The sequence below is a fragment of the Schistocerca nitens genome, chromosome 1 (genome assembly GCF_023898315.1).
Source record: "Schistocerca nitens isolate TAMUIC-IGC-003100 chromosome 1, iqSchNite1.1, whole genome shotgun sequence".
In the NCBI taxonomy this organism is placed as follows: Eukaryota; Metazoa; Arthropoda; class Insecta; order Orthoptera; family Acrididae; genus Schistocerca; species Schistocerca nitens.
The window spans coordinates 592,588,819-592,612,275 of NC_064614.1; the positions used below are offsets into that span (position 1 = coordinate 592,588,819).

The 23,457-nt window shown below is 43.0% G+C and overlaps 1 protein-coding gene across 2 annotated transcripts in view; it reads left to right on the forward strand.

The window, feature by feature from the left end:
• LOC126256014 (proton-coupled amino acid transporter-like protein pathetic) overlaps positions 1 to 23,457 on the forward strand; it is a 374,111-nt gene that overhangs the window by 103,209 nt on the left and 247,445 nt on the right. Inside the window, exon 2 of one of the 2 annotated variants that reach the window (XM_049955449.1) lies at positions 2,690 to 2,790. The exons of the other annotated variant lie outside the window; for it this stretch is intronic. The gene's annotated coding sequence lies outside the window, so the exon portion shown is untranslated. The remainder of the gene's footprint in view (positions 1 to 2,689; positions 2,791 to 23,457) is intronic. 2 annotated transcript variants of the gene reach the window in all.

The following is a 23,457-nucleotide window of genomic DNA, read 5'->3' on the forward strand; positions in this document are numbered from 1 at the left end:
ACTGTTACTATGAACTGATACCCAAACACAGCGATTTTAGAATGAAATATGTTTTCAAAAAGTCGGGGTAAAACTTCTCGAGATCTTCATACATAACGTAGGTCTGAACAACACTACGATTAACAAAGTGAACAGTGATTAGGGAAAGGGTACAATATTAACAGAGAATTTCTATAAAAATGAAACAACTTAATCAGTTAATACGTTAATTCATAACTCAGGGGAATGGGGTGGTCTTTCCCTCAGCTCTGAGCACGTTAACTAGCTCACAATAATTATTCTCACAAACTAGCTGCTCAGTGTTGCAGGCTTACCTCTCACTAGTTCCTTTCAAAAAAATAATAATTTTATTCAAAATTTATATTTTCTTCGCTTTCTAATATATACATCTGATTCATACTTACTGTCCTCTACAATCAATCTTTCTTCATCTAACAGATACTATCACAAGTCCACGCAGCAGTACTAAATACGTCCATCACCTACCACACTGCAACTAACAATGTCTCAGACTGCGCGGAGGCAAAGACTGTACCACAACGAGACCAAAGATTGTTTAACAGTAACGTGACTTGCTCTATCTCTGACATGCACATCGACAACATACAAAAATCAAAATGACATGACTACCTTACACATTTAGGAAGAGAAGTGAGTAACTACATATTTGGTACAGGATCATACATTTAGCATATACATTAGAAATTACATTAATTCCATGTAAACTCCATGGTACACTTCGTACATCCATACACTCAACACAGTCCATATATCAAACCTGACATGTTGGAACCTTTGTGTCCGACATATTACTGGGTATCCACTTCTTGCACAGACCGGGGAATGCTGACGTAGTCCGTTGTGGACAGCTGTCGAAACAGGTTCGTCACAGATGTAGGTTGGGGACTGTTTGCTTTGCTCAAGGCCTTAAGAAACCTTTCGGCGTTGTCTGTCATAGCGTAAGCCTAGTACCACATAGTTGGGATCTGCAGTCTCAGTTGGGTGGACTTCGCAGTACGCAGATAGTCGAGGCACCCAGCTTTTATCTGACGAGAAGTTTCACAATAACGTACAGTCCTCTGCGAGGAACAACCAGCAACGCCTAGGCATGGGATAAGCCAGTTCACTGCAATACCATTTTTTCTGGCGGTGATAATCTAGTTAGATACGAAGGAGAACTAATGTGAAGTTTCGAAAGTATGAGGCAGATGCAGACAGGAAGGAAGCTATGGAGATGGTCCGTGAGTCGTAACCGGATGGCTCATTCCGTAAGAGCAATGCCTCCACAAAGGCAGGGATAGATAATCGAGTACCGGTGTGACACAGGTTTTTTAATCTGCCAGGAAGTTTCGAAACAGCGCACGTCCCACTGCAGAGTGAAAAATTCGTTGCGGGCATAACAGTACTAGGCAACTCCGAGAAACTGACCACTGAACGCCTTTTAGTACTCAGCTTTCTTCCCACAGCGGCAACAGAAAAGCGTTTGGTGTCCAGCGTTGGCAATCATCACTCAGTGACGCCGTTCGCCCACGCTTTGGCGCTGCGTCGGCGTGCGTGTGTGTGTGTGTGTGTGTGTGTGTGTGTGTGGATAGGGCTGACTGTACCTGCCGGCGATAGCGCGCAGCAGCGCAGGTGCCGACCTGCCTCTGAGAGACCGGGGCAGCAATAGGCGGTCGGGAGCGACCGGCCAGCTATCTCTGCTCTGCCGCTCACCCGATTTTTGACGCTCTCTCCAGTCAACTGCTTCCCTCTCTCTCAACGTTGGTGTAACTCAAGATTTTAGTCAGGGAATAAACGAAGAGCGAAAAAGTGGAACGCTATAGGTGCTATTTTTTCACAAAACACATGTTCAATTGTTATTGTCCTCTCGGTACTTTGTTTCATGTTGCTGGACGTGTTCCAAAAGCTCAGTCCTGTGGAAACCGTCTCAAACATTCATTACTAGACGGCGCATGGTCTTCATCATGCCAAGCAGTGCCTTCCTCTGGAATTCTAAGTGCTAAGAGTCTTCTCCATTTAGTTGATGCATAGTTTGTGTCGAAACAGAGTGCATATGAGCTTTGTTTTGTATTAACGGAACATCTTCGTAATGGAAAGAGATGATTTTGGTTTCAGAAATAGTCTTTTCAATTTAAAACCTTCAATTTGACACTAAATATGCCTAAGAAAGTTGTCATGTTGAAACGTCCTCTTAGAAAAATTAGTGAATGACTGTGCTGATAAACCTCTTACGTTATTTGCTTTTCAAACAGCTGAGCAAATCTGAACGTACTCAGACATTACTCTCTTTACTTATTCTGATTGACACTAAACTGACACACAATATTTTTAGCGCAACGCAATCTGACTTTCAAAAATCCCTACAAAAGAATGGCCCTGACTAACAATAACCTATACCTTTCATGAATCACTTACCTCACAAAAATCTTCGTTACTCGAACTACTGCAATACAGCGAGCGCCACTACTGCCAGCTAAATAAAAGATTCTAACTACTGAAGGCACTAACTACTGATAGGCATAGTTAGCAAGTGAAAGATTTTGATAGAGAACAAACAATGTATTTACATTAATAGTGTTCAAAAGTCATTATATATATATATATATATATATATATATATATATATATATATATATATATCAGTTCATGACATCCAGTCTTACAAATTTACTGTCTCTGATGGACACAGGTCCAGATCGTCCACTCTCAAAACTCCACCATCTCTCTCCCCACATCCACCACTGCTGGCTTCTCACCTCCAACTGCGCAACGCTACGCGCTGACAATGTGGTATGAAAATTGTGGTGACTTAAAGAAAAATAGCACGGTTGTGTTTTAATGACGTGTCTGGTACGCCTGGGAAGGCTTGAAGAGATATCATACAAGCTCCCGGTAAATGTGCACAGCTTTTTAAGCTGCAACAGAGATTTTGCAATTATAGAGAAACAGAAAAAGGTAATCACGGCCTTTGTTGACACCGTTCTGACTTCTCTGATTTTAAAGTCGCTGCTGAAACAGTGTTTTCAATGGAGGCGTGTAACATCTCCAAATGCAGTGTGTTCAGTGTGTCTAATACTCTACCATATCAAGTAGCTACTAAAAACTTTTTCTGTGAAACAGAAGAATGCAAAAATGTCAATGTATTCAAAATGTCCATGGCTGATGTGTATCATGCCGTACTTTATCTGCAAGACTAGCCATGACTACCAGTTCCAAAATAGAAAGACATGTTGACAATGTTGACATGTATTCCTCAACAGCACAGGGAGCTTTACAGTAAATTTTGCAACATCTGTTCCCTAGAGTGGAGTTGTGTAAGAAATATAAGTCAGTACTGAGAGGTCTTTTTCCCTAAATTTAATTTTATTATTTTCTTCTAAAAAAGTTAAAGATATGAGAAATGGATTTTGTTGACTATAGTTCAAATAGTTAAAACATTAGTGCTGTATTTCTGTGCTTGTGTTATCACGAGTAAAATGTAGTCTCTCAGTATTAATAACACTTAAAACAAAAGCTTTCTTATTGGCCCTTATAACAAGTCAGACCCCTGGAATGACACATACAACGTTTTTAATAAATTATTTATTTCTTAAATTCTCTCACTTTTTGCAGTGATTATGTGAGCAGCTTAATTCTGTGATATCAGAATACTTTCTAAATTTTTGGGATGCAAATAAGTTATGTACAAAAAGAGAGAAATTGGCTCCCCTGAAAAATGTGAGATTGGTTACTTAAAACTTTTGACGTCTCCACTCTTCAAATATCGAAATGAGATAAAGAGAGAGTGGCCGGCCGAGGTGGCCGAGCGGCTCTAGGCGCTTCAGTCTGGAACCGCGCGACCGCTACGGTCCTAGGTTCGAATCCTGCCTCGGGCATGGATGTGTGTGATGTCCTTAGGTTAGTTAGGTTTAAGTAGTTCTAAGTTCTAGGGGACTGATGAACACAGATGTTAAGTCCCATAGTGCTCAGAGCCATTTGAACAATTTTTTAAAGAGGGAGTGTATGGCACGGTTGGCTGGGAAATCCGAGAGGTTGACAGTTATGGAAACGAGCGCTGGTACCTTCCTTCCGAAAAATGTGAGCATTATGTCTTGACCATACATGTTGAATGTAAGAGACTGTGATGAGTACATCTACCGAGGCCAACGACAAAGACAGGCCGCGGCGTGTACGTCACGAAGGTAGGCCGAGCTCGCTCAGCTCAGCAGCCAAACTGCGCTTCTACACCTGTTAACACGTAACTAGAACTGTTAAGTGCAAACGAGAATTGTATCTTCCACTGGAAGCCACTGTTATGGAGTCTTACTGTTATTGATAGGAAGTCCACAAGCACACAGATAATTTATTACGGCTGTACTGGGGTATAATAAAATTAAAATCATACCAAAATGATTGTTTGTTGCATATGACGCCACATCTTGCATGACATGAGGACTGTTAGCCAGAAGGAACATTTATGTCGAAAATTGATCTTAAATTTTGTTGTACGACTAGTAATCAGTAAGACCTCATAATGGCACACTCCAGTAGAAATTGCAGTTATCGTTAGTACGTACAACCCAGTTGCGAGTTAACAGGTTTAAAAACGCATTCTGTCTGCTGTGATGAACGAGCGAGCGAGCTAGCTCAGCCTATCTTCGCGACGTAGGCGCCGCGGCCTGTCCTTCTCGTAGGCCTCGATATCTACAGTGTGGCGTCATATTTGTGTTGTATAATGACGAGAGAAATGGAGGGGAGGCGAAGGGGCTGTGTGAAATCCAGTGTCGACACAAAGCATACTCCTCTAGAATAGCACCAGAACAGGCGGATCAGCATCAACAAAGTCACATGTCAACACATAACGAGACACTGTGGAGGGGTTTGGATTTTATCAATTGAAGACATAAAGTCTTTATATGAGTCCGCGATAATTTTATTTCTAGCACTTTCATTTTCACAAATCCGTCTTGATCACATAGATTTCTTTACTCTTTGTGACCGGTTTCGGCTGATCGCGATCTTCAGATCGTTAAAATATTCTGATATAAATCATCGTCAACTTGAGGATGATTTGTATCAGAATATTGTAACGATCTGAAGATGGCGATAAGCCGAAACCGCTCATAAAGTGTGAAGAAACCTACGTGATCAAGACGGACTTGTGAAAATAAAAGTTTTGAAAATGGTTCAAATGGCTCTGAGCACTATGCGTCTTAACTTCTGAGGTCATCAGTCCCCTAAAACTTAGAACTACTTAAACCTAACTAACCTAAGGACATCAGACACATCCATGCCCGAGGCAGGATTCGAACCTGCGACCGTAGCGGTCGCTCGGTTCCAGACTGTAGCGCCTAGAACCGCTCGGCCACACCGGCAATAAAAGTTTTGATTTTAATTTAAGACATTGATGCCAAGTCTGGTGGTCAGGAACTTCATGCCATCACTTCTTCTCTTGCCCGCCAAATACTAGCAGTGAGAATTTCTGCTGCCATCAAATATTCGAACAGGCTACCTCAGAGCCGATTGTCATATGTGTGCGTGTCCTACCATGGATGAAGTGAGTGCCACCCCACCACCACCACTCCGCCTACAGGCCACAAGTGGCCCATCGGGATCATCCGACCACCGTGTCATCCTCAGAGGAGGATGCGGATGGGAGGGGCATGGGGTCAGCACACCGCTCTCCCGGTCGTTATGATGGTATTCTTGACCGAAGCCGCTTCTATTCGGTCGAGTAGCTCCTCAATTGGCATCACGAGGCTGAGTGCACCACGAAAAATGGCAACAGCGCATGGCGGCCTGAATGGTCACCCATCCAAGTGCCGACCACGCCCGACAGCGCTTAACTTCGGTGATCTCATGGGAACCGGTGCATCCACTGCGGCTGTTGCCTATGTTCTTTCTTCTCTGCCTGTTCGTCGATTCTGAGGCAGTTGCGCGATTCCTGCTTGAAAAAAATGATGGGAAATCCTACAACCCACCGAGAAAAATACGTAAAACCATCCAGAAATCGTGTTCAGGTGAAGCAGCGCATTTTGGTGAGCGTGCTGTAAGAATCTGACTTGGTTCGAGTACTCGCCTAAACAAAGTCCCAAAATGTAGTTCTCTGCTATGGCCGTCCTTGTTACGTCTCGTTGTTATGCCGAGAACGTGCAATGGTGACACATATCAAAATACATGAATACATGTAAGCGCCTTTCAAACGAATATTAATTTCATTTTGACTGCGCTGATGACCGCGCAGTTGAGCGCCCCACAAACCAAACATCATCATCATTTTGACTTGCGATACCGTTGCCTAAAACAATTAGGATGAAATACGGATTGATTTCGAACTCTACAGCCCAATTTTACAGAGCTTTATCGAGGTTGTTTGTTGACCTTTTGATATAAGGGACCATTTGTCTGCAGAGGTCCAACGCACAGTGATTTTTTCAGTTTCTTATCCAAAATAATCTCTGTGACTGTATTAAACTGAAGATGCACAGAAGGGCAAATACTAAGTGATGTCTTTTGACAATACAGTCAGATGTCCTCTTCCCTCTCTCGCCGTCCCTGCCTCCCCCAACTCCCCCCTCCCCCCACCCGTCCCTCCACCGCCCGCCTCCCCCCCCCCCCCCCCCCCGACCACGGAACTGGCGTGAACCGTGACAACTATGGTGCACCGTGATGCATGGAGCAACGGATGACGAAACTAAAAAGAAAAATTTAAAAAGAAACTGTGAGAATGCAACAAACATGTTAGCCCACAGTACTCATAACGATATGTGACTACTTTGTGCTGGAGCTATTCATAGCATTGACCGCAAAAATGGAAAAATGAGAATCAGGGTAAAAATGAAAGAAAGAAGGAATAACCTTGTATGTAACAGGTCGCTGTAGACCATGCCGATCACATCAAGCTTTCAACAAATAACAGTGACCAAGTTCTGAAAGTTCTTCGCTTGAGTTTCGACATAGTCTGAACAGGTGTATCACAGTTACGATTCTAACGAACCGAGAACCTATCCAGACTTGAATACAAGAAGAGTTTGGTGTCAGTGTATCTTCCAGACGTCATACATGGATTGTACAGAAAAGAGTCAATTCCGAACTACACTTGGCGAGACTCGAGCTTCGTTTGACTTAATAATCATGTACGATATTACGTGAAGCTACGCATAAGCTTCAATGAACAATCGCCTAAAAATTTATCAGAGGAACGGAAACGAGTTAGAAACCTCGTATTCCACCCTAACCCAGTAGTCGCACACTTACCCGGGGAGCTGACCTTCCGCCTCCGAAGGCGCATAGCGCTGATGAAATCAGAATAGTGTCGATCTTCTTCGTAAAGAAAATAGGTTAAGTGTAATTTCGATATCAGACCAGTTTTCAGGTAACGAATATAGATACGCTTTAAATGTGATTTATTCAGTCTCTAAACTGCATTTTGCATCAGGTAATAGCCAACTTCATATGTGCTCTGCCATTGTTACGGAATTCTTCGGAGCCACCATAACTGATTGAGTGCCGAAGAAGTTTGCCTCGCTGAGCTGAGCTCGATCCAAACCACAGTAATTCAAAAGAATTGGGAAACGGCCTACAGACGCTTGTGCCAAAAATGAACTATATCCTTCAGAACATGTATCATTGTATATCACTAAGTATGTGGTGGTATCAAACGGAGACTGCTGCAAATATTATATTGGCCAATGGATAAGGAAACATGAGAATTGCGCGAAAAAAGTAGCATGTTCAAGTCGTGAATGTGGTGCGTATGTTACCCAAGATGAGGGGGCTGGAGAAAATGGAAGCAGTGGAACTGGAGATAACAGCACTCGAAATGAGACGGCAACAATATCTGTGACAGCATCGATAACGCCGTTGATGAATTGCTCTTCCGGAAATAGCTACTGTAGTATCATTGATACTACCTTTCAGCTTATTGTCAGAAAAGTGCTGCTGGCTTAATTTGAGCTTATTAGAATTTTGACTTTAACAGCTGGAACTGCCGACTGATGCGATTTTTATTAAAGAAACAGTGTGAGTGGTATCAGAGTACAAAATATAGACATCCTTCTAGAGACAAATGTGCTTGATTATCTATTGATGCCTTCTACTACGCACTTTTATAAGTTATTAATAACAGGTGGCGTCAACAGATTAAGTCTGCGATAGCCGCTTCAGATTCCTCAAATTCGAAACTGACCATGGTATTTTCGTGTAGAACTTTTAAAGGTAGACGTAGTTTTACATTCTCAATAGGTGTACTACAGCAATACTTTTTAAAATATACTTTACAGATAAAGTAATGCTTACTCCTGTATTCACTTAATGATTTGAACATTGTGTTCCGGTAACTAGATGAGTTTTGTGATATTTGTGCACATAGGACAGTCTCAGTTACGAAAGCGCGAGGTAGTACGTTACTAATAGAGGTCTGAGACTGCCGCAAAGGCAGGAGATTAGTCCACACGATACTATCAGCCTTAGGATCACCGTATCTGTTTCCTGAGGCTTGACAGAAGCCGTGCCGAGACCTGTTGCAGAGTTCAAACGTAGCAGCCCAAACTGTTTGCAGACAGCTCGCTAATGTTTCGCTTACACATCTGAGCCGCCTACCACACTGCCGGCCGCTAATCCATCTTGTCTCGTTGTTTATGCAGCCGCGGAATCTGACGTCAGGCACACGAAGGTCACCAAAGACAAGCGCGTCAGGATACTGAGCAGAAAGAGCGTGCAAAACGTAGACGTTCTTTTGTCGTTTTTTTTATCCATACCGAATTATTTTCACACGAACTACCCTCTGACCATGCGGTGGAGCATCCAATATACTTGACACACACTGAATTGGCAGAAGTCTTGGAATTGCAAAGTGCGAATAAGTAAGTGATGCCGATATCTCGTGAGAGAGGCATAAATAAAGTCCGTTATTCTTTTTTCAATTTGTCTATTTTTTGTGCTGTGAAACAACGCGCACGGTTTTATCAACACACGACAAGATTTGTCATTTAGCAGTCTTCGTAATTAGTTCAAGCTCGAAGGTTGCAGATATTGACCAACCTTGTCGCCTGATTTGCAGCTTGATTAGGAACACATTCATTTTTGTTCCACCAAGATGATTGCTTCATGGATACTAACAGAAATCCAGAGCACGGAACGGGGGATATACCCCGATCAGTCACTTTAATCCTCACTTCCCTGTAGTCAAAGATTATGGTAGAGAATTCTATATATGAGTAGATACAGCGTCAGCGATTGTTTGGATCTAAATATCAGCGCGTGGGATCAACTCACCCAGTTCACAAGCTGCTCGTGTTCCAGCATATCCATGTCAATATACTGTAGCTGTATTCGTAAAACCCCACCAATTGTGTGTAAAAATGACTTTGATTGAAACCATACATATTTACGAGGGTACTAAGCCACTTAAAATTTGTGAACTCTAGGAATGGAGCTACCGCTTTCGACTCACTAAAACTTGATTTTATACATGGTTGTCCTACTTTTACTTATAAAATACGTATTCTGTGAAAGCCTGTACAGGGGTATTCCACTATTACTGTTACACCCTTCTATGGTTTGTAGAGGGAACTTAGGAGATGAAGTTTGATAAGGAACCTATTTCCAGAAATATACCTTTTGGATGTAAAATTAGTTTGAAGATCGGATCACTTTCAAACCATCTGCTTCACGTAATGGTAGAGCTGCACACCACATGCATCGAGTAAGTTTTCCGGATTGCGTTAAGTCCATCACAGACCATTTTCACCCAACTACAACGACTGCAAGAGGTTAGTACGTTCGCGACTCTCACCAGGGTTTGTGGACCGCGTGTACGCAAGCGTGCTTCCCAGATACACCTTGTGCAACGAATAGCAGAGCTGCCTTATGGGGCAGCTCCTGTACAGTACACAGGCCATAGCTCATTGTCTTCTCCGTGTGCGTACCGTCAAGCGGGGATTTGAAAGTGATCCGGTCTTCAATCTTACTTTATATCCAAACTATACATTTTCTGACGTGGGCTCTTAATCAAAATTTTATCTTTTAAGTTCGCTCTACAACCGAGTCTGTAACAGACATTGTGAAACATCCAGTAGAGTCGTTTTCAACTTTCAAGGTACAGTACAATATACTGATTCAGGCACTCTGCAAATTTTGCTGTTTGACTCAAGGTATGCGGAAACAAATTTTTTTTTTACAAATTATCGTAGCTTAGCAACGAATTATACTCTGAACATGGGAAGCGGTCACTGTAAAAGATCTAACCTTACATAACTGATTTGATCGGCTTCAGTGAGATAATTGGTGAATCTTGTAGCTATGGAATTGTCGTGATAGTTCCTTACTCGGCATTAATCCATTACCAAAAGAAACTCAGTTGTTTTTATTAGGATTTCAGATTCAGAGGACACACTGGTCATAATATTCAAGTGGTACTCACATTTTGCAATTTGTACAAGGCCTCGGAATAGAATAAAAAAGTTGGAGGATTTCGTCATTATGTCTTCTAGCCATGGATGATCAGTTCCTAATGACGTACAGGTCAATATCTCCGCCCATACAGAATTCTTCTCACATCTTCAGTCAGGCAGAATGATACTGTGTGTTTCACGCACAAATGTGGAGTGAGTGCGAGCCGCATGCTTCTTTTTCGAGATATAAACGTTCCAGTTGTCAGGCTCAACACTGTACAAGAGAACGACTCAAGGCTCCATTCTATGTGGCACACTCACGAAACCCCTCTTTTCACTGTCTTCGGGCTGTAAGTCTGCAAGCAACAAGCGACTTTCGCGAAGACTGTTATGTGTGGTTCTTTTATGTTGGGTTACAATCTGCTTCTTGCTCGAAACACAAAGCCGGAAGAAGTGGATATAGTTCCTCTTGGATAAACTTAACCTACTTAAATTTCACTTAAGTCTGTCCTATCAGGCTTGCCATGGTAGGAATTCCAGTAAACGACACTTTTTGTGTCACTCATGTTGATAAGACATTAGCATGTAACGTAACTGAGACATGTCTCCGCTTAACATCGACTTGGTCAGCTGACATATTCATGTGAACAGAACGAGCCCTATGCTCTTCTTGTCGTAGTGATGGGTGGCCGTGCTCCAAGCTCTCCCACGTAAAATATTAATTCCAGCTTTAAGAAATCGGTGTAGCTGGAAGCTACTACTAATAGAAATGTCCTAATTTCCATTTGTAATTAAGGCAAGCAGGATAATTTACCTGGGCGTTCTTAATGGTGATAACGGGAAGCACGCGGACTCTTTGTGGAACTAAGCATATTGTCGTGAATAACGTCACTATCTGATCGAAAGCATCCTCACACACATTAGCGGACGTTAATGTGGAGTGCATCCACGCTTAGCCTTTATGGCGGCTTGAACTCTGCTGCTGACACTTTCAGTGAGGCGTCTGAATGTCTGTGGAGGAAGGCAGTCCATTCTTCATCAAAAGCCGAAACCAGAGACGTTACTGATATTGGACACTAGGTCTGGAGCGAAGTCGACGTTCGAACGTACCCAGAAGGCGTTCCACTGGGTTCAAGTCCCGATTCTGGGCAGGTCAGTCCATTTCAGGAATGTTATTGTCTAGAAACCATTACCTCACAGATACTGTTTCACGACAGGCTGTATTCCCAAGCTAATACAAACGGCCATCGTCTCCGAAATGTTCCTCTACTGTACGCAGTACACATTTCTGTAGAATGTTTTTGTGGTATTCCTCGTTTAGCGTGTTCTTAAACGCAGTGAGGGAACTATACCGTAACCACGGAACACTCTCCCATACCGTAACACCACCACCCCTATACTTCACCGTTGGCGCTACAAATGTCAGACAGCGTTCTCCAGACCTTGGCCAAAACCGAACCCTCCCATTGCATTACCCCTTACCACAGGGTATAGCCTGATCCGTCACTCCAAATAAGTCGATTGCATTCACCCAGTGTTCAGTGGCGTCTCTTTTACACCAACTCAAGTGTCGCTTAACACTGACTTCAGAAACGTGTGGCTTACGAGGAGCTGCTCCACCGCTGTACCCGGTTCTTTTTAATCTTCTACATACAGTCACTGTGCTAGCTAGACTGCCGCTAGCACTTTGGAACTCGCGAGTGATTCCTTCCGCTGATTTCATGCGATTTTTTTTTTTTACAACCGCCCTCCGCAATGTTCTACGGCCCCTTTCCATGAATAAATGGTTCAAATGGCTCTGAGCACTATGGGACTCAACTGCTGTGGTTATCAGTCCCCTAGAACTTAGAACTACTTAAACCTAACTAACCTAAGGACATCACACACATCCATGCCCGAGGCAGGATTCGAACCTGCGACCGTAGCAGTCCCACGGTTCCGGACTGCGCGCCTAGAACCGCGAGACCACCGCGGCCGGCTTTCCATGAATACATGAGGTCTACCTGGTCTTCGTTTGGCTGTTGTTGAATATTCACATTTCCATTTCACAATTATATCACCATCATTTGGCAGCTTTAGGAGGGCTGAAATGTCCCTGTTGGACGTTTTACTCAGGTTCGAAGACACTAAAGCCTAATGTCAGACCCATTCTGCTGTTACGCTTCTCTAGTGACAATGCAGTACTGCCTGCCTCCTTTTATACTGCCGTGTCCACCTCTCGTGACATCTAGTGGTCAGTTCCGCATGAGGTTTCCGGATACTCTTGATCAAATAGCGTACTTTACGAAAGAGGGTCGGCAGTTTGGCGTAACGAAAGAACGGCGAGCGCATGTTGTCACAGCAACTGCGTCAACATTTGCTGTGTCGGCGTGGCGCGGCATCCCACGTCGGAGCGCCGAGCGGCAGCCTGTGGCGGCGGCCATGGCGTGGCGTGGCGTGGGCCGCGACCTGTCCGCACGTGGGCCGCGGTGGGCGGCGAGCGGCGCGCAGCAGGTAGCAGGCATCGGCGTGGGCGGCGGGGCCCCGCCAACCGACTCGCGGCCCAGCCTTTGCGCAGGTCACTTCAGCTGCTCTAACTGCTTCCAGTCCTAGCCAACGACGGTAACGGCGCACCTGCAAATACGCCGGAGTGCCACACCCACTGACTTTCGTGAATTGGGAGAAACGAGAAGTATTAGCGTGGACTCGGGAAAATACAGAACATGACTCCAATGTTGAGTGTACGTACTGTTATTTCAGTAGCGCTCACAAAATCACCTCTAGCAAACCGGTGGCGCTACAGCAGGCTTGCGTCATCTGAATGCAGAAGATGGACACGTGTTTGAAAGCAGGAAGGGTTCTGGTTTACTGAGAGCAAGAAGCGTCATTTGTGTTGGTCGTGTGGATCGATTGTTGTCGAGTCGTCGTTTACAGGACCAACTGCGACGGATGGGCACTGGCGAGTCAATTGCAGGTGGCTAAGTGTTAGTCCTTATGTTGATCCTAAATTGTGGCTTCACTTTCTGACCACTGGATAGTTATTCAGAAGCTTCGCTCAGGAGGGATGGGAGAAACGATATCCGTCGATGACCTATATTTACTTATATTCTTTCGAATAAGCAGGACCACGACCTCATTCCAACTCGCCTGCACTTACTGCAGCCACAGGAAAAGTAATATCAAACAGTACTGTGAGCAGAATCCATCAAAACGGTAATCAGTCAGCTACACATCCGAAAAGAATTTTCACTCTAGAGCACAGTGTGCGCTAGTATGATACTTCGTGACAGGTTAAAACTGTGTCCCATACCGGGATTCGAACTCGGGGACTATGCCTTTCGCAGACAAGCGCTCTGCCCGTCAAAGATAAAGATCCCGAGTTTAAGTCCCGGTCTGGCACGCATTGTTAATCTATCAGGAGGTTTAATGTGTGTATCATTCGTCACAGAAGGAAACCGCTTTCAGCAGGGACATGTTCAGCCGTGCGCAGTTGCCTACACGAGTAAGTCCCTGTTCAGCACCCTTAAAGGCGTTACGGTAGTCGGGTCAGTATCAGGCCGACTGTACACACAAGTATATGATCCGATATTGGGGGCGGGGAGAGGATTTGTAGGATGACGGGGCGACTGTCCACAAATTTCTGTTTCATAATGTTCGCATTTTTATTAATTAATTAAATGAACTAAAAACAGCTCCAGTAACATTTGAGAACTTTATCGAGTCCACTACCGGTTTCAGTCTTTATATTGGATCATTTATTAATTACTTCACCTTCCTTGCATCAACTGAAACGGGCGGTAATCAATTTAACATTTTTAGTTGCTGCATTGATGGTATTTTAATATCGTGTTCAGGTTTACCTACTGTCAGGCCGTAAATGTAACCATTTGGTTAACAAGTTCATTTCTTTTAGCTTATCAACCTCAACAAAAATGGCTCTGAGCACTATGGGACTTAACTTCTGAGGTCATCAGTCCCCTAGAACTTAGAACTATTTAAACCTAACTAACCTAAGGACATCACACACATCCATGCCCGAGGCAGGATTCGAACCTGCGACCGTAGTGGTCGCGCGGTTCCAGACTGAAGCGCCTAGAACCGCTCGGCCACTGTGGCCAGCTCAACCTCAACAAATTACTTATTCCTGCCCCAGTTTCCACTCGAACTTTCCTTTAGGTGGGACGTTGAAATACCAATACATTAGTGAATTGGTACGTATTGCATGTAACGTGTGAGTAGGTTTACCAGATATTCGGAAAATTCTGGACATGCTTTATATATTAACTTTCTGTCTGGCGTCCTGGAGGTACCTAAGAAAATCTCGCATGTCCAATATTCTGTGGTATTTTATTGTTGTTTTTATTGTCATTAGTATTATTGAATTCACATAGAGGCATCTTGGATATTGTTGGAGCAAAATTGTTATCTCACTCGCCGCCTCACCAGTCGCCGCCGTTCCTTTGAGTTACCTACATTGCACACGCCTCAAAAGACAGACAGGAGTCGGGCCGATCCGGTTAGTCGTGAGATTTTGCTATCGCGACCATCTCATATCGGGATGCTCATCATCCATTCGGCGACTAGCTGATACCCGTCATCATATTGCGGTGCAACGTTTGTCGGATCACATCTGCAACAAAAGCAAGCAGTCTACGCTACACTTAGGCTTTGTGTAACCTACTGTGAAGTGCGTCTGATCGGGCAGGTGTGAGAGACCTCCCTGACGTAGAGCAAGAGAGTCATTACGCGTACTGGTTCATGCAGAGCGAGTCCGTTATTAGCTGAACTGAGAAAACAGTGACGGCTTTGTGCTGTACCGTGTCTGTTGAGCCCCGGCCTCGTACATTACTGAGATACGTGCGGCTGAAGTGCGAGGCAGCGAGCCGCATACGGTGACACCTACGACCTGGCCATGATGTTCATCCTCCAAGGCGCAGAGGTGACTACTCCCTGACACACGGCGCTTGAAGCGCACTTTCTTTTAAAAGAAGAGGGCACCCAATATTTCCATGATTTGTGTGGTGACTTGCACTTTACTCTGAGTATTGACACACAAAAATTCAAACAATATAAAGTTGACAAACTGCCTATTGGCTTCTGTCTCGGGTTCTTCGACCGACGTTCATCTAATCATTAGATGAACGTCGGTCGAAGCACCCGAGACAGAAGCCAATAGGCAGTTTGTCAACAAGTGGCCACGAAAGCCTTAACAATTTTAACATAAAGTTACTGCCTTTCTTCCCAGCTCTTTTCAAAAGAACAGATCGTAAGTTCCACATGCTGCCTACAACAGCCAAGTTCTAGTTCTGAGGCTTTTCATTCATTTTCAGACAGTTTTTTATGCAACTGTCAACTTGAGGATTGGTTTATGTTACAACAGGAAGCCGACTTTGTGGCCGAGCGATTCTAGGCACTTCAGTCAGGAACCGCGCTGCTGCTACGGTCGCAGATTCGAATCCTGCCTCGGGCATGGATGTGTGTGATGTCCTTAGGTTAGTTACGTTTAAGTAGTTCTAAATCTAGGGGACTGATGACCTCAGATGTTCAGTCCCATAGTGCCTAGAGCCATTCTACAACAGGAACTGTACAATTAAGAATGGCAATGATGACAGTTGTGGTGCGTACATGTCTCGTGGCAAGGCGTCGACAAGATATGGTAGTGGTGAGTAAAAAATTAATATTCAGTTTGTGGTATCCTCAAGCATTCAACAGGACTGTTACAAAGCTACACGAATTGCAGATGCGGTGACAGAAAAACATATTCTCTGAAACCTCGAGCTACATAAACGAAAATTTCCGGCTGAATGTAAAACCAATGATAATCGCTAGTAACACATTAATTCTAAGGAAATGGATCAATGATCGCACAGCAGCGCCGGTTCTAACTCGAAAAAAATTTGTGTGATTCGTTGATACGTCCTTCACCTTGCTTCCGACAGTTGAACTGATATCTGTATAGCGTTGTTGTTGTGGTCTTCAGTCCTGAGACTGGTCTGATGCAGCTCTCCATGCTACTCTATCCTGTGCAAGCTTCTTCATCTCCCAGTACCTACTCAACCTACATCCTTCTGAATCTGCTTAGTGTATTCATCTCTTGGTCTTCCTCTACGATTTTACCCTCCACGCTGCCCTCCAATACTAAATTGGTGATCCCTTGATGCCTTAGAACATGTCCTACTAACCGATCCCTTCTTCTAGTCAAGTTGTACCACAAATTTCTCTCCTCATTAGTTATGTGATCCACACATCTAATCTTCAGCATTCTTCTGTAGCACCACATTTCGAAAACTTCTATTCTCTTCTTGTCCAACCTATTTATCGTCCATGTTTCACTTCCATACATCGCTACATTCCATACAAATACTTTCAGAAACGACTTCCTGACGCTTAAATCTATACTCGATGTTAACAAATTTCTCTTCTTCAGAAACGCTTTCCTTGCCATTGCCAGTCTACATTTTATATCCTCAGTGCTCTGTCAACTCTTCACGCAGTATACAGCGCAAGCACAAAGAAATTCTGCGTCCTACTGACTAATACTCAGCACTTCTACGGGCGAACTAATTTTTGCTCTAGGCTGTTTATTTTCATGTCATCAGTTGTTCTCCTTCGTAGTATATTTTATCTCCCACTAATGTTAATTAAAGGATCTCAGGGAACAAATATTACATCTATCTCGTTTGCTTCTGAGCTGCCAACAAAACGATTTGTCGCGCCTCAGCCTATTGTCGTTATCAAAATCGACGTGTTAAACGCAAAGGGAACAAATAAGAAATTTTTTTATGGATAATTACAATACTACGCGTGTGTGGAAAGGAACATCCTCACTTAAAAGGACAACGATTCTACGACTGACAGAATCTAAACGCATAAATGTATTCGCAGTTGTGAGTATGCATAACCATCAGCTGTATAATGGAATGACGACAACGAAAAATTGTGGCGGACCGAGACTCGAACCTGGTTTTCCCAGTTACCGCGAGTAGTCACCTTACTATTTGGCTAGCCGAGCACGACGCGCGGCCAATCCCAAACTTCCGTATATCGTCAACAACCTGTACTCGTACATTCATTATATATACTCCCGTACAGGGAAGACATTTTGCTTGAAAGTCACTTGCCCAGTGACGGCGGATAAATGCGATATTTCATTGCCTGCACGTCCTAATAAACTTTGCATCGCAATTCACAGTAGCGCAGGCGCTGCAATATTGTATGAATTCGAATACTTTGAGATGACAATGAATTTTCTAGTTTTAAATTCACAGAAATCCTTGAACTGGTAAGATCTGGTACTTAGAGTTAAACAAATTGTGCTATTCATAATGAAGATTTACGTCCTAATAAACTTTGCATCGCAATTCACAGTAGCGCAGGCGCTGCAATATTGTATGAATTCGAATACTTTGAGATGACAATGAAAGTCACTTGCCCAGTGACGGCGGATAAATGCGATATTTCATTGCCTGCACGTCCTAATAAACTTTGCATCGCAATTCACAGTAGCGCAGGCGCTGCAATATTGTATGAATTCGAATACTTTGAGATGACAATGAATTTTCTAGTTTTAAATTCACAGAAATCCTTGAACTGGTAAGATCTGGTACTTAGAGTTAAACAAATTGTGCTATTCATAATGAAGATTTACGTGATCCATTAAACTATGCAATTTGGAGGCCAAATTTACTGGACAATTTTTCAATTATAGCTGCGAGAAAACCACAGTGTTATGAATGGGAGTTTCTCGCAGCGTTTCGTCCTATTCATTTACCACAGATATTTACTTTATTGGAATACAATGTAATTTTATCTATCAGATCTCTTAAGAGACACCAAATCTTCAGATTACACATGTAATTTTACACTTCCGGAACGTAAACATTACGTAAAGTCTTAATTTAAGCAGAAATAAAAACGCGCTCTCAGGTTGCAGATGAGGTTCTGTAGGCGGAATGCACGAAAGGCATGTAAAGACAAAAGAAGGTAGCAGGTGCTGTATTTAATGCTAGCGAAAAATTATTTCAATGTAATATTTAAAAATTAACATGTTCCAATAGGTAACACTTCTATATTTCGAATATTGCAGAATGATAGAAAACCAGTTGACAATGGCGAGGTTTCCTCGAAACTAGTTTGGGGGAACAAAGTGTTCGGGTCGAGGTGGACCCAGAACTCCCACATTTTTTACTTACCACAGCTTTTCAGTACTTGATATTCTCACAGAATAAAGCTAAACTGTAACAATGAACAAATTAGTTGTGGTGAATCATGTAACTGTCATTTATTAAGTAGGTGCTTAATTTTGTATCGTTTTTGCATAAGTTTAATAAACACAACAGATACACGTAATACAGACTTCACTATGTACACTCTTTGACATAAAACTTGACCGGCGGCCGGCCGCTTCAGAGGCTAAGTCCGCGCCGATCGCGACATGGGACAAAAAAACTGGCCAACTCGCTAATTCTCTAAGTCCGGTTATCTGCACAATCTGGCAACACGGTAGACTGCGGCACTTCCTGGAGGAAAACGTGTCCCATGATAGAGAAACTCTAGGTCGATTACGCCTGTGGTCTAGCGGTAGCGTGCGTTGTTTCTGTTCATAATGTCAGTGGATCGAGAGCAGCTGGCATAAAATATTTTTATAGCCTCTTCTGTCTGAATGTTGAAGACGTGAATGTAATAGTAGCGCAGATTCAATCTATTTCGCTTTGTGACACACCGATATCAAAATTTTATCCAGTAACGATTTTGCGGCAGATTTCCTGCAGACTGTCCTCCTCTGGACGCCGTATGCGGCAAAGCTCCGGGATCCATTTGCTGGCTACTGGCAGCGGCCGTGGCGACAGCAGCGGCGCTGCACTCCCCCGTTCTTTATCGAAAGCGCCTGCTACCGCTCATCGCTTTTGATGATTTAAAACGCTTTATTATTAAATGTTGCTCCACAGAAAATTCCTACAATTTCCATTCACGCTCAAAAGCAACGGAGACAGACGCCCTGATTAGTAGGCGGGTATTATATTACATTAATCGGCAAGAGCTGAGTATGGCCCGAAATTAATTTTATAGACTGGGACGAAATTAAACAACCTCACTACATTCGATGAATTTATAAATGCTTCATACCTCGTTTCTTTTCCTTTCAAACTCAATTATTTGTGCAACTTTTGGTCAATGTTTGGATGTTTTCGTCAAGCCAGAGTGAGCGTCTGTGGTGTAAAGTGTATTACAGTTCTTGTTTCATTCCTTATGGTATGTCTATGCGATAAACTGTGTGAATACCTTGCAATGCATGCTCTGTAGCAGTGCAGGAACACTGCACATTTGGAGTTCCATGTATGGGTTCATGAAGTATTTATTGTTGATCGGAAGTGATAGTTAAGGTCATCAGATTTAAACCAGAAAAATTTGTCGTTTTGAAGGTTTCAGAGAACGGAAAGGAATTGCTAACGCCGGTGTTAGAAAACGTCTACAGTTAAATGCTATTGCACAAATTTAGAAGAAGGGAACTATATTAATGAACATGTGCACTTCATAAACAACCTTCTGACGTGTTAGACCTATATGACGAACAAAGCTCTAATTTATATCGTTGACAGTCGGTTTGAATCTTTCCAGGGTCTATTTTACAGTGAAGCACCTTGAAATTTGCAAAGCAGAAATCCATGATATTAACTTAATTTACTAAGTCGAAATCGGACGAAGATTGATGTTTAAAGGCATTCTTCAGATTTCGCATAAGAAATTTTTACTAGCAGTTTGCAACTCCATTAATTAAAATGGAAAATAAAAGGTTGTAGTCAGCGGCTTCTACCGTGATTCGAACTGCTATGTCTGATAGTACAAGCACTGCAACGCACAAGGGAACCTCTGAGCTAACGACACACTGGCGGCCAGAGGCGGAATATAGTCACTGCGATGTTGCCTGAGCCTCAAAACGCAACCTTAAACACACGAACAGAGGAGGTGGAGATTACTGTTTTAACGTCCCGTCGACAACGATGTCATTAGAGACGGAGCACAAGCTCGGATTAGGGAAGGGTGGGGAAGGAAATCGGCCGTGCCCTTCCTAAGGAACCATCCCGGCATTTGCCTGAAGCGATTTAGGGAAATCATTGAAAACCTAAATCAGGATGGCCGGGCGCGGGATTGCACCGTCGTCCTCCCGAATGCACACACAAACAGGTGTTACTTATGTGAAGAACGCCGTTCTTGGAGTCCAGAAATTAAATATACTTTCTAATTGTGTCATCTTGCAGTGGATTATATCGTACGAGTCTTCGATGTGGAAAACGAATGTCAAGTGAATTTAGCGAGGTAACGCCGACCTACACCCGGAAGTAAATGCACTATCAGAGTGTTGACAAATACTTGCTACGACGCTGCCATTTCTAGGCTCTCTGACGAGGCAGCTCTTCAGCGAAATGCTTGCCGTGATTCTCCGATACGGTTCTTCAGAGTGGAGACGCGCGCGCACGTTTGGTTTTTATGCGGCGTTCTCCCCTGATGGTTTCTGACGTCGCCTTGTGGGCTATGTATACATATGAGACATTCAATTATCATTAATCCAGAATGATACAAGTTTCAGCTTCCGGCGTGGAAGAAGGCTGTTGACGCCGACATTATATCATTTCAACGTAGGGAAAGCAAAACGGATCATTCAATGTTTCTCATTCAACATAAAGCATGTGAGATAATTTTCCGTAACGTTCATAATCATCTAAAAATACAAACGAAGTAAAAATACACCGGAAGCTTATTCGAATTGAATATAACGCTTTGCACCTCGATGTCGAATTTGTCCACTTGCAATCTTTTGCAGCATACACATAGAATGTCATGATTACCACGAGAATGAAGAAATATGTTGGTAAGGATGGAAGCAAGAAGAGACGCAGTCAACAAATATTCTATTCCTCATGGCATTCATTTCATTTGACACGTAAGAAGAGGTAAAGCGGGAATTTACTTTCGTTAACACGAAAGATATGCCGCACATATTGATAACGAGGAAGTCTGCGTCTTCATACGTTTCCTCCTTGAAATCTCATTGTTTCAGTAATGTTACCCTCTTGTTTGACCCCGTAACGATGAACAGATTCCAAATGCATGTCTCCCTTCCTGGGTTGTTTTTTGTGTTTTATTGCTTGGAATTCCTGAAGCAGACCACTGTGCCTTCCCCCCTCGTGGGTTAGGTCTCAAAACTAAACCGCTTTGTATCCAATGGCATAATTTATTCAGACAGCATCAGCATAAGACTATCAAACAAAGCCTTCCATTTACAGTTGCAGCACTCTAACCAGCACTGACCAAAGTGTAATCCACGGTCATGGTCCTAAATTACCAGCTGTCTGCTACTGTGGCAAAGTCCGTACTACACTTTCGATTCCGAAGCACCATTTTATCTGGTAACACTGTGTAGTTGCACAGTTGTGCTACCAGGTCTGTCCTCACACTGTCAACTTTATGTATCTCACTTCTCCTGTAGCGTAGATCACGAGGAGCCGAAGTAAATGAGTGTATTCTGCATGACGTAACATTCAGTATTCCCTTCTTTCATAGCCACTCTTCATGTGCATCGATACCAAATAGGAATGCGAAAACCCTTGCGAGTGAGAGAATGACAATAACAATCGTAACAAGAACAAGCAAATAATGAATGATGTTTATTCCAACGCAGAACGAGAATGGCTTGAAATATAAAAATCTGTATCTATATCTATATCCATATCTATTGATCTTTGAGTTGGCACAATGCAAATATATTCTTAGCATTTAGTTACTGAATTTAGTTCTGGATGTTTGCAGAGAAAAGGAAAAGTCGGTACTTCTCGCTAGTGTAATATAATGTGAACCAGCAACTACCCTTTCCTTAGAACACGACTCAAGCAGGTCCTCAAGTAGGTAGCAAGGCACTGCTGCATTCTGTTCCCTGACATTGCTCTGATGACGGTTAATGCAGATAGTTCCGATTATGAAATACAAAACGTATTGCAGGTTAGTTCCTAGGATAGTAACATTAAATTGGCGTTGTAGACGGCACATGAACGTGACGACTATCCATATTACTCATCAATATAAAAAGACAATATTTTGGGAATTTAGCAGGATTACTCAAAATGAATTCTGAAATTGGGTGACTGACTGCACAGGTGCTAAACGTCGTCAGGAGTATACGATGTCCTAATCGCATTAGGAATATGAAGATCGTCTTCGACAGCTCGCAACTTTCACATTGCTATCTCCACCCTACTCCAGACAGCCCTCGGTGGAGTTGCACTACGTTGCCGATGTTATGGAAGGCCTTCAAACCGACAACAGACCACATATTGAAAAATACAAGCGAATTCTCTTGCAGCGTAAGCTTATTGTAACTAATCTAAAAATTATTGGAGAGGAACATTGTCCTATTCAAAAAAAGTAAAATGTTACACACTGTTGACGTCAAACGGACATTATCTATGTCCTGTCTTGTGTCCTACTCATCTATAATATCAAGTGTACTATGAAAATAATTATATATAATGGATGATAAGGTAATGCATTGATACCAGATGATGGGGGCCGGCCGTTGTGGCCGTGCGGTTCTAGGCGCTTCAGTCTGGAACCGCGTGACCGCTACGGTCGCAGGTTCGAATCCTGCCTCGGGCATAGATGTGAGTGATGTCCTTAGGTTAGTTAGGTTTAAGTAGTTCTAAGTTCTAGGGGACTGATGACCTTAGAAGTTAAGTTCCATAGTGCTCAGAGCCATTCGAACCATTTGAACTATTTAACACAAAATGACATTAAAAATTAAAGTTATTCACGAGCAGGTAGTTGAGAATATGTATGAACATTAAATGACACGACGAACCGTCTTGTTCTGCATATGGATTCAAACCCAGCTCATGCAGACTAAGCAAAGATTTCGTGACTGACGGAAACTAACAGTCATTCCTGATTAGGCATACAGAGAGTGATATACCTCGATTTTAGACAGTATCAGTTAGCAAATATCAACTTTAAATTGCATAACGCAAACATTTTTAACAGACGCGAATTCCTACCCAGCATCTATTGTCCCTGTTGACGAACTACGAGAGATGTTAAATATTGCTTCTTCACA